The 6,968-nt window shown below is 42.9% G+C and overlaps 1 long non-coding RNA gene across 2 annotated transcripts; it reads left to right on the forward strand.

The window, feature by feature from the left end:
• The first annotated feature begins 1,259 nt into the window (after nucleotides 1-1,259).
• LOC311269756 lies at nucleotides 1,260-6,798 on the forward strand. 2 transcript variants are annotated; one of them, XR_014624144.1, is made up of 4 exons: nucleotides 1,260-1,632; nucleotides 5,832-6,059; nucleotides 6,189-6,382; nucleotides 6,477-6,798. It is a non-coding gene; the product is annotated as an uncharacterized lncRNA (long non-coding RNA). The 2 variants fall into 2 exon arrangements; XR_014624145.1 differs by having other exon boundaries at nucleotides 5,832-5,969.
• Nucleotides 6,799-6,968: the final 170 nt, after the last annotated feature.

The raw sequence follows: 6,968 nt of genomic DNA on the forward strand, positions 1-6,968 counted from the left end.
ATGGCCGCTTTTCTTTAAAATATTCATGAAAAATACAAATTCCACTAAAATTCAATGAAAACTGTTGTGTCTCATTCTACCAGTATAGGACCACATTTCTGATCGATTTTGAGTCAATCTGTCAAACGACCTGGGAGCTATTGAAAAAAATTGGGCGGTGTACTCCAACTGGACCTATTTGAATTTTATTTGAAGAACCCTGGTGTAGAGGATGGGGCTGAGGACACATCCCTGTGGAGTTCCCATATTTGTAATAATGCTGGCTGAAGTCCTATTAGCAATCCTGACAGACTGGGGCTTGCCAGTCAAAAAGTCTAGGAGCCAGTCACAGAGGGTGGGGTGCAGACCAAGTGCAGACAAGTTTGTGGTTGAGTTTGTGGGGATTGAAAGCGGAGCTGTGGTCCACAGTAGGAGAGGGAATAGTGGAGAACAGCAGCGATAGCTCCTGAGGTGGACCTGTTGGGCCGGTAGGCATACTGCAGGGGGTCCAGGGGGTCCGGTATGCTGTTCTGGATGTGGGCAAGCACATGACATGGAGCTACTGAAAAAAAAGCCATATTCTTATAGAAAAGATTTCTACGAAATAAATACATAACACATTAGCAATCAAAATAAGTGTGCTACTTGAAATCAGTAAATAGTGAAATACATTTTTTAATCATAATTTTCACTAATATCATCAAGACAGCATGAAGAAACATTGTTTTTGTGTAAATCAAACAAACAATAGGGTAATTTGTTGATGGTCCCAAAGTCAGCCTCCAGCGCAGCACGAGGTTCTGCGAGGCGAGCTAACCGTCCTCCTGCTGCCAACACTGGTTGAAAAATGAGACGCTGCTGGATGTATCCAGAGTGAATGTCTGTCGAATATACAACCTAAAACTAACTTCATGGCGGTGGATTTTTATCGAGGGAACCAGGGCAACGCTGACTTAGCTCAGCCTACAAAAATACATCATCACTTCACCACTGTATTTGTTTTGAGTATGAAGTTGACAGGTAGCCAAATCTTACATATTGCACCTTTTTAAGTGTGTTTATTTATATCTAGTGTTGGTGAGTCATTTAAAGACAGAAAAGGTCATGTAGATGTTATTTTCTGTCTTGAAACACATTTTGGAAGATGCTAAAAAGCTAAATAGCTAACAGCTAAAGAGCTAGCTGGAACTTCTGAGCGGGTGCGGCGTCATGACGTCCATTAACTCTGTTGTCTAGGCAACCAACAATTTAAAATTTATCAGTTTGGAGGAAGTTGAACACAGACCAAGGACCAAAAGTAGAGCCATCTGACAATGGACAGACACCCTCAAAAATCAAAACGAGAAACGAGTACGCCTACCAGCAACACAGACCAAGACCCAGCCAAGGCCACCTCCCAGTTCGGTCCACCACTTGAGGAAAGCACGTTGCCTCCGTCGGATCAACCTCACGGTCCCCGGTTAGTGCAACGGAGCGGGCTCCATCTGGTGAGCAAAGTGTCCCGTTCCAGGTAACCGAGAGGCCAGATAAGTCCCAGATGATTGCCGCTGCAGAACCCCTGAACCCAGGTCCAGCCAACCTCAACCCAGCCTCACCTGGACCGGAAAGTGATAGTCGGATGATCCGATTGGTGATTTTGGTCTGGAAATTCTGGTGGGGCCATGCAGGAAAATCTTACAATGCAATCCAGAAATACCACATATTACTCTCATACACCCACAACAAAAACACCTTAGCAAGTGAGAGAGGGGACCACAGCACCTCTGACGACAAAATTGCAGCTGAATAATGCCATCACACAAACAATGCCAATCTGACATTTTCATATCAATAGCACCACCAAATGGCAGTGTTCAATATCTCAGAATATCAAATACTCAAGATTGAAACAACAACGTGACAACAATAAAAACACAATGTACGACTCATGGCGTGGACGGCGCACACCCAATACACAGCAATCAACATACAGAGCCACCACACACAATATACCACAACCAAATTTCATTTCAGCACCACAGACAGGTGAACAGCTCCCTCGGGGAGCCCACGTGAGGTTGTGTCCCCCACACACACCCACACACGTATCGCCAGTTACGCATTACACAAATACCACTATAATTTAAACAATATGTAAACTACATTATCAATTCCACTTAGAATAAAAATAAATTAAACTCACCGATGAGGATCACTTCTTTAAGAGGAATGACACTCTGCTGTCCTTCATGTGCGCAAACTTCTCTGTGACCTTGCTGTTAAAATCCAACAGTGCTTGGATGAGTTCACTTTCAATAGAAAGCATCGCCAGGGCGTTCAGTCTCTGCTGTCCCATTGTATTCCGTATAAAAGTTTTTATTCTTTTAAGAGTGGAGAAGTTTCTCTCAGATTCAGCGCTCATCATCGGTGTGGTGATGATGATTTGCAGAAATGACACTGTTTTAGACAAGGCTTCCTGGAGGTTGTTTTCATGAATGGACTTCAGTAAAGAAAGTGCGGTATTGTTGCCATTGCTGAGCTCACTATGCTGTTAGAGGGACTTCAACTCAGTTTTCAGCTTCACCTTATTGTTTATTGGCCATAGTTTGAAAGCACACTCCAGTTCAGCCTCTGAAAAGGATCGCACAAACTCGGGAAAAAGTGTGAAGTCAGGGCCGCCCCTGGCCAAATTGGGGCCCTAAGCAGAATTTTATTTTGAGGGTTAAGGTTAGGGCCAGGCCACTCAAGCGTTCTTGCGCCATTGATGAGCTTCAGTTTTGAAAAGCTTCGCTCAGCAAAGGCAACTGTAACAGGGAGAGTTACTGCAATGGGGCTAGCCTCCTCACAAAGATTAAAATGCAATTAATGCAAATACGACTACAACTAATAATAATATTCATTCTGATTTGATGTGATGATATATTCTATATTTAAATATTTTTATATAGTTATTTTTACATTTTGTACTTGGGTTCTATATTCCTACACTGCTGTTTGCTGCTGCACGATTTAAATTTCTCCATGGGTCAAATAAAGGATTATCTTAATTTATCTTATCTGATCTTATACGACTGTTATGAATTAAATTCACCAAGAGATGGCGACATTTTACCTCCATAAAAATAGCCCAAAACTTCTATTGATAGCATAGATTGATAGGCTATAAACCTGAGCCAACATACGACCACCAACTGGTCAATTAACCGCTCCTTTTTCAACAGAGGTTGACAGGGCAGTTAACAGGACATTCAATAAATGATAATCAGGGCCGCTGGAAAATTTTATCTCCCGTCCACATCTAGACAGAATTATGCTCTCTTCTGTGTCATGATTAGCATGCTAGCAGCTGGGGTGTTCATGCCACAAAGTTTTTCTTTTTTATTTCAACAACATACCCACCTTCAAGTGAAGCACGAGCCTCCTCTTGTTTTGACTTTGTCTTTCTTTTGCTTGCTCCGGATTCATACTGCCGTTTGGAGGCCATCTCTCCACCTGCATCCAACTGCCTTTCGGCGCATCTGACCGCTGATTGGTCAGATGCTGCGTGCTGTCAATCATTGCGGCAACGCGTGCGGTGTCAGATTACTCGTCTCTTTTTTTTCTCTCCTGCCTCGGGCTGACTTGGTGCTCTACGCGCGCCTCACGGCAGCGATGCGCATCCTTTGCGCATTTGCAGAGAATGCGTCCCCTTGAGCAAAATGGGGGCCCCCCCATGGCCCGGTTGATGCCAGCTGCGTCGATGTTTCTTTTTTGCAGTACACTGTATAAAATGTCCACTTCTGGCATGAGCTCAGAAAAAAACTCCAAAAAGTGTAGAAAGCTAGGTGCTCAAGAGATGCTTTTATAGCATTTGATAAACCAGCAGTCGTTTTGTCCTTCACCTCAATAAATTCCCAAATCCTCTCCGTCACGGTGTTGTTTACCATACAGCGCAGCACTGTGACCATCTGTGACTTGCAGGACACATCCGTGGTCTCATCAGCCCGCACGGCAACAAAAGGTGCATTTGCCAACTGTTGAGCAATCTCATCTTTGTAGACACTGTACATGCAGTCCACAAGTTCATTTTGAATAATTGCTGAAGTGCCCTTGAAATAGGCTTGAGCATAGTGGCTCCTCAGCCTGGAGTCTCCCTCACACATTGTGTCAATTAAATGCACCTGAAAATGCTGGGGTTTAACAAGCCAGCAGACTCATCATGTCCAAAGTATGTACAAAGTGCACAGAGTTTTATAGGTTATAATTCTCCCAAGAAGAACAGACTTGTTTTCTTCAATCTGTCATTGTGCTGTTCAATGCCACGTCGGTATATGTACTGTCAAGCTGAGATGCAACATTTGTTTTCCCTAAAAGACCTGGCTTGATGGCATTATCCACATGAGATGCACATCTTTCTTGTTTTACCAGCCTTTCTGCCAGATGTTTCAAATCTTTAAATCCAGTGGTTTCCCCTCCAAAGAGCAGACATGGAAAGTAGAGCGCCTTTTTTGACGAGCTCAAGTTTAACCAAGTTTTCCGCTTAAACCACTCCTGGTTGAATGACCTTTGTCTTTTCCCTCTTGAGAAATGATTAAATCCTCCGGTCGATGTGGTCCCAAACGTGTTATCTCCAACTTCTGCTCAAGTGGTAAAGTGCTAAATCGCACACTATCCGGGTAGTCAACTGGATTCATCAATGAATGAATGAAACCTGAATTAGCTATGTTACCTTAGGTACATTAGCCGAGCTAGCAACACCTGTGCAGTGCCCGCCCTTGCTTCAAATCAGCCAATGAGAGGCGCTCTGGGGCCCTGAACTTCAGGCCCCACTGCCGAAACTGAAGTGTGCGCTGTACACGCGCATGCACGCGCAGCAGTTGCAGGCGCAGGGCCATCTCGGTGTCTACAGAGGAAATTGCCTTCATCAAATTCATTGGGGACAAAGTTGAATTTATTATTAACTTATGCTCAACACATTTTTGACACAGGAACACTTATAAAAGCTTATAATCCTCCCCTGCGCAGCAGCGCCCTCTGGTGGGGCCGTGCCCCTAATGCAAAGACGCCATTGGTCGGATCATCCATTCACACATTTACCATCCAGCCAACGGAGGAAGGTATTTTTTACAAGGCTTCTGTGTGATCACTGAGGTATGTGAGTGGAAGCATAAAAATACAAAATGAGTGATGATAACAAAAATAACAAAATATTCTCAAAAAATGTCCACAGTATTAGTCACACTTTTTTTTTCAGGTAAAATGTAAATTCTGTAAATTCTGAAATTTTTGCAGGGTCAAACTGAGATATGGATCATTTTGATTTAATATGTCAACATTAAAATATATTCTTTCAGAATAATGACTCCTTTTTTCGACTTTAGACTTTTATTCATCCCACATCGGGGAAATTTACTTTGTTACAGTAGCAGGTAGACAGACATACAATAAATACAACAGTCTGACAGCAGTTGGAATGAATGACCTGCGGTAGCGTTTCTTTGACGTAGTTCACACAACTTTGATAGTACACTACTCAAAATTAGATATTGGGATATTATAGTGTTTTTTTAACTTGATTGTTTATTCTGTGACATATCATAATCAGTACTTTTGGTCTCCAAAAAACAATGCCACACATTTCATTTGACTTTTATTGCATATCCATCACATGCATTTATGCACCAATATCCCAATATGCCTAAAGTAAATAGACAAATCATCCATTCCCCAAAATGTATTTGATGTTGAAAGGAAAATATTTTTATGTAATTTATTTCATTTATTTGTCTGAAAAAAAAAAAAGATTCTACCTAAATGATCAGTAATGTACTAACACATACTTTGTATCTTGTTTTGAATGTTCTTGATTTTCAGTCACTAAATCTTTCTTTCAGGCCTGAGGCGGATGCAGTCATCCCGAGGCAAGAATGGAAACATCAGACAGCCAATGAATGCCTTTTTGGTCTGGTCTAACGTCCACTGATGTGTCGTGCGCAAAACCTGCATGATGGACACCAGTATCACGCTGAGCAGTGAGTGGTCCAAGCTGAGTGAGGAACAGAAGAGATCCTACTTTGAAGTGGCTCAAAAACTTAAAAAACTACATATGCAGGAATTCCCTGGTATGGGCAGTTACAAAGCTAATACGCCTTGTGTGTATGGTAGATAAACAGTAGGATATATTTCCAGTTTGGATCTGTTCTCATATGGATGGTTAACTTAGTGTGGCTCTCTGCTTTATGTCATGCCAGATTATAAGTTTTGCCGCAAGAGGAAGAGAAGTACGGCGTGTTTGTCTCCAGGGCAGGCAGCCCTACAGGCAGCAGGGCAGGCTGCACGGCAGGTAGCAAGACAGGCTGCAGGGCAGGCAGCAGGAGAGGACCCAGGTGTTTTCTCCTCCTGCCTCCAGCTCAGACTAAGTTGATGGGCCCCAGCATGTATGCATGTATGTATGAACGCAGAATTCCCAGTTCAATGACATTTGCTTTGATGCATTCAATGGGGCATTGTCTAATATACTTGCTGTGTGCTTATGTCAGGTTTTGCGACAGATACCCAAATGCCAGCAGCTCCATGGAGGAAACGAAGAGTTGCCACAACACTCACCCACAGGGCGACAAGGCCGCTGTGGCAGGGAGCATCATCCACCTGACATCAAACAAGTCCTTACTCGCTCTACCACAACATCAGAGAGCCTTGAGCAGCCTGGCGTTATCCCCAGTGAGCGGTATTCATCCAACTACGGCGTGGCGTGTAAATATGAGGAAGAAATTAATGTTGTTGGACTTTGACTCTAGGAGACGTTCAGCACATGCAAGGCAATGCTGGCATTTGATTAAATGGTCAAATAAAGCAAGTATTTCTTTGCCAATAAGTGTTTCAATCTAATTGTCGTGCAGTATTTTTTCCAGTGGTAGATTATTACTTTTAAGTAGAGGACTTCAGTTCTTTTAGCACCACTGCATAATATACACACAGCATGGCAGGAAAACACCACAGTAAATCATAGAGAAGTGGTAACAGCTAATGGA

Source organism: Pagrus pagrus, assembly GCF_965226575.1.
Source record: "Pagrus pagrus genome assembly, chromosome: 14".
Classification (NCBI taxonomy): Eukaryota; Metazoa; Chordata; class Actinopteri; order Spariformes; family Sparidae; genus Pagrus; species Pagrus pagrus.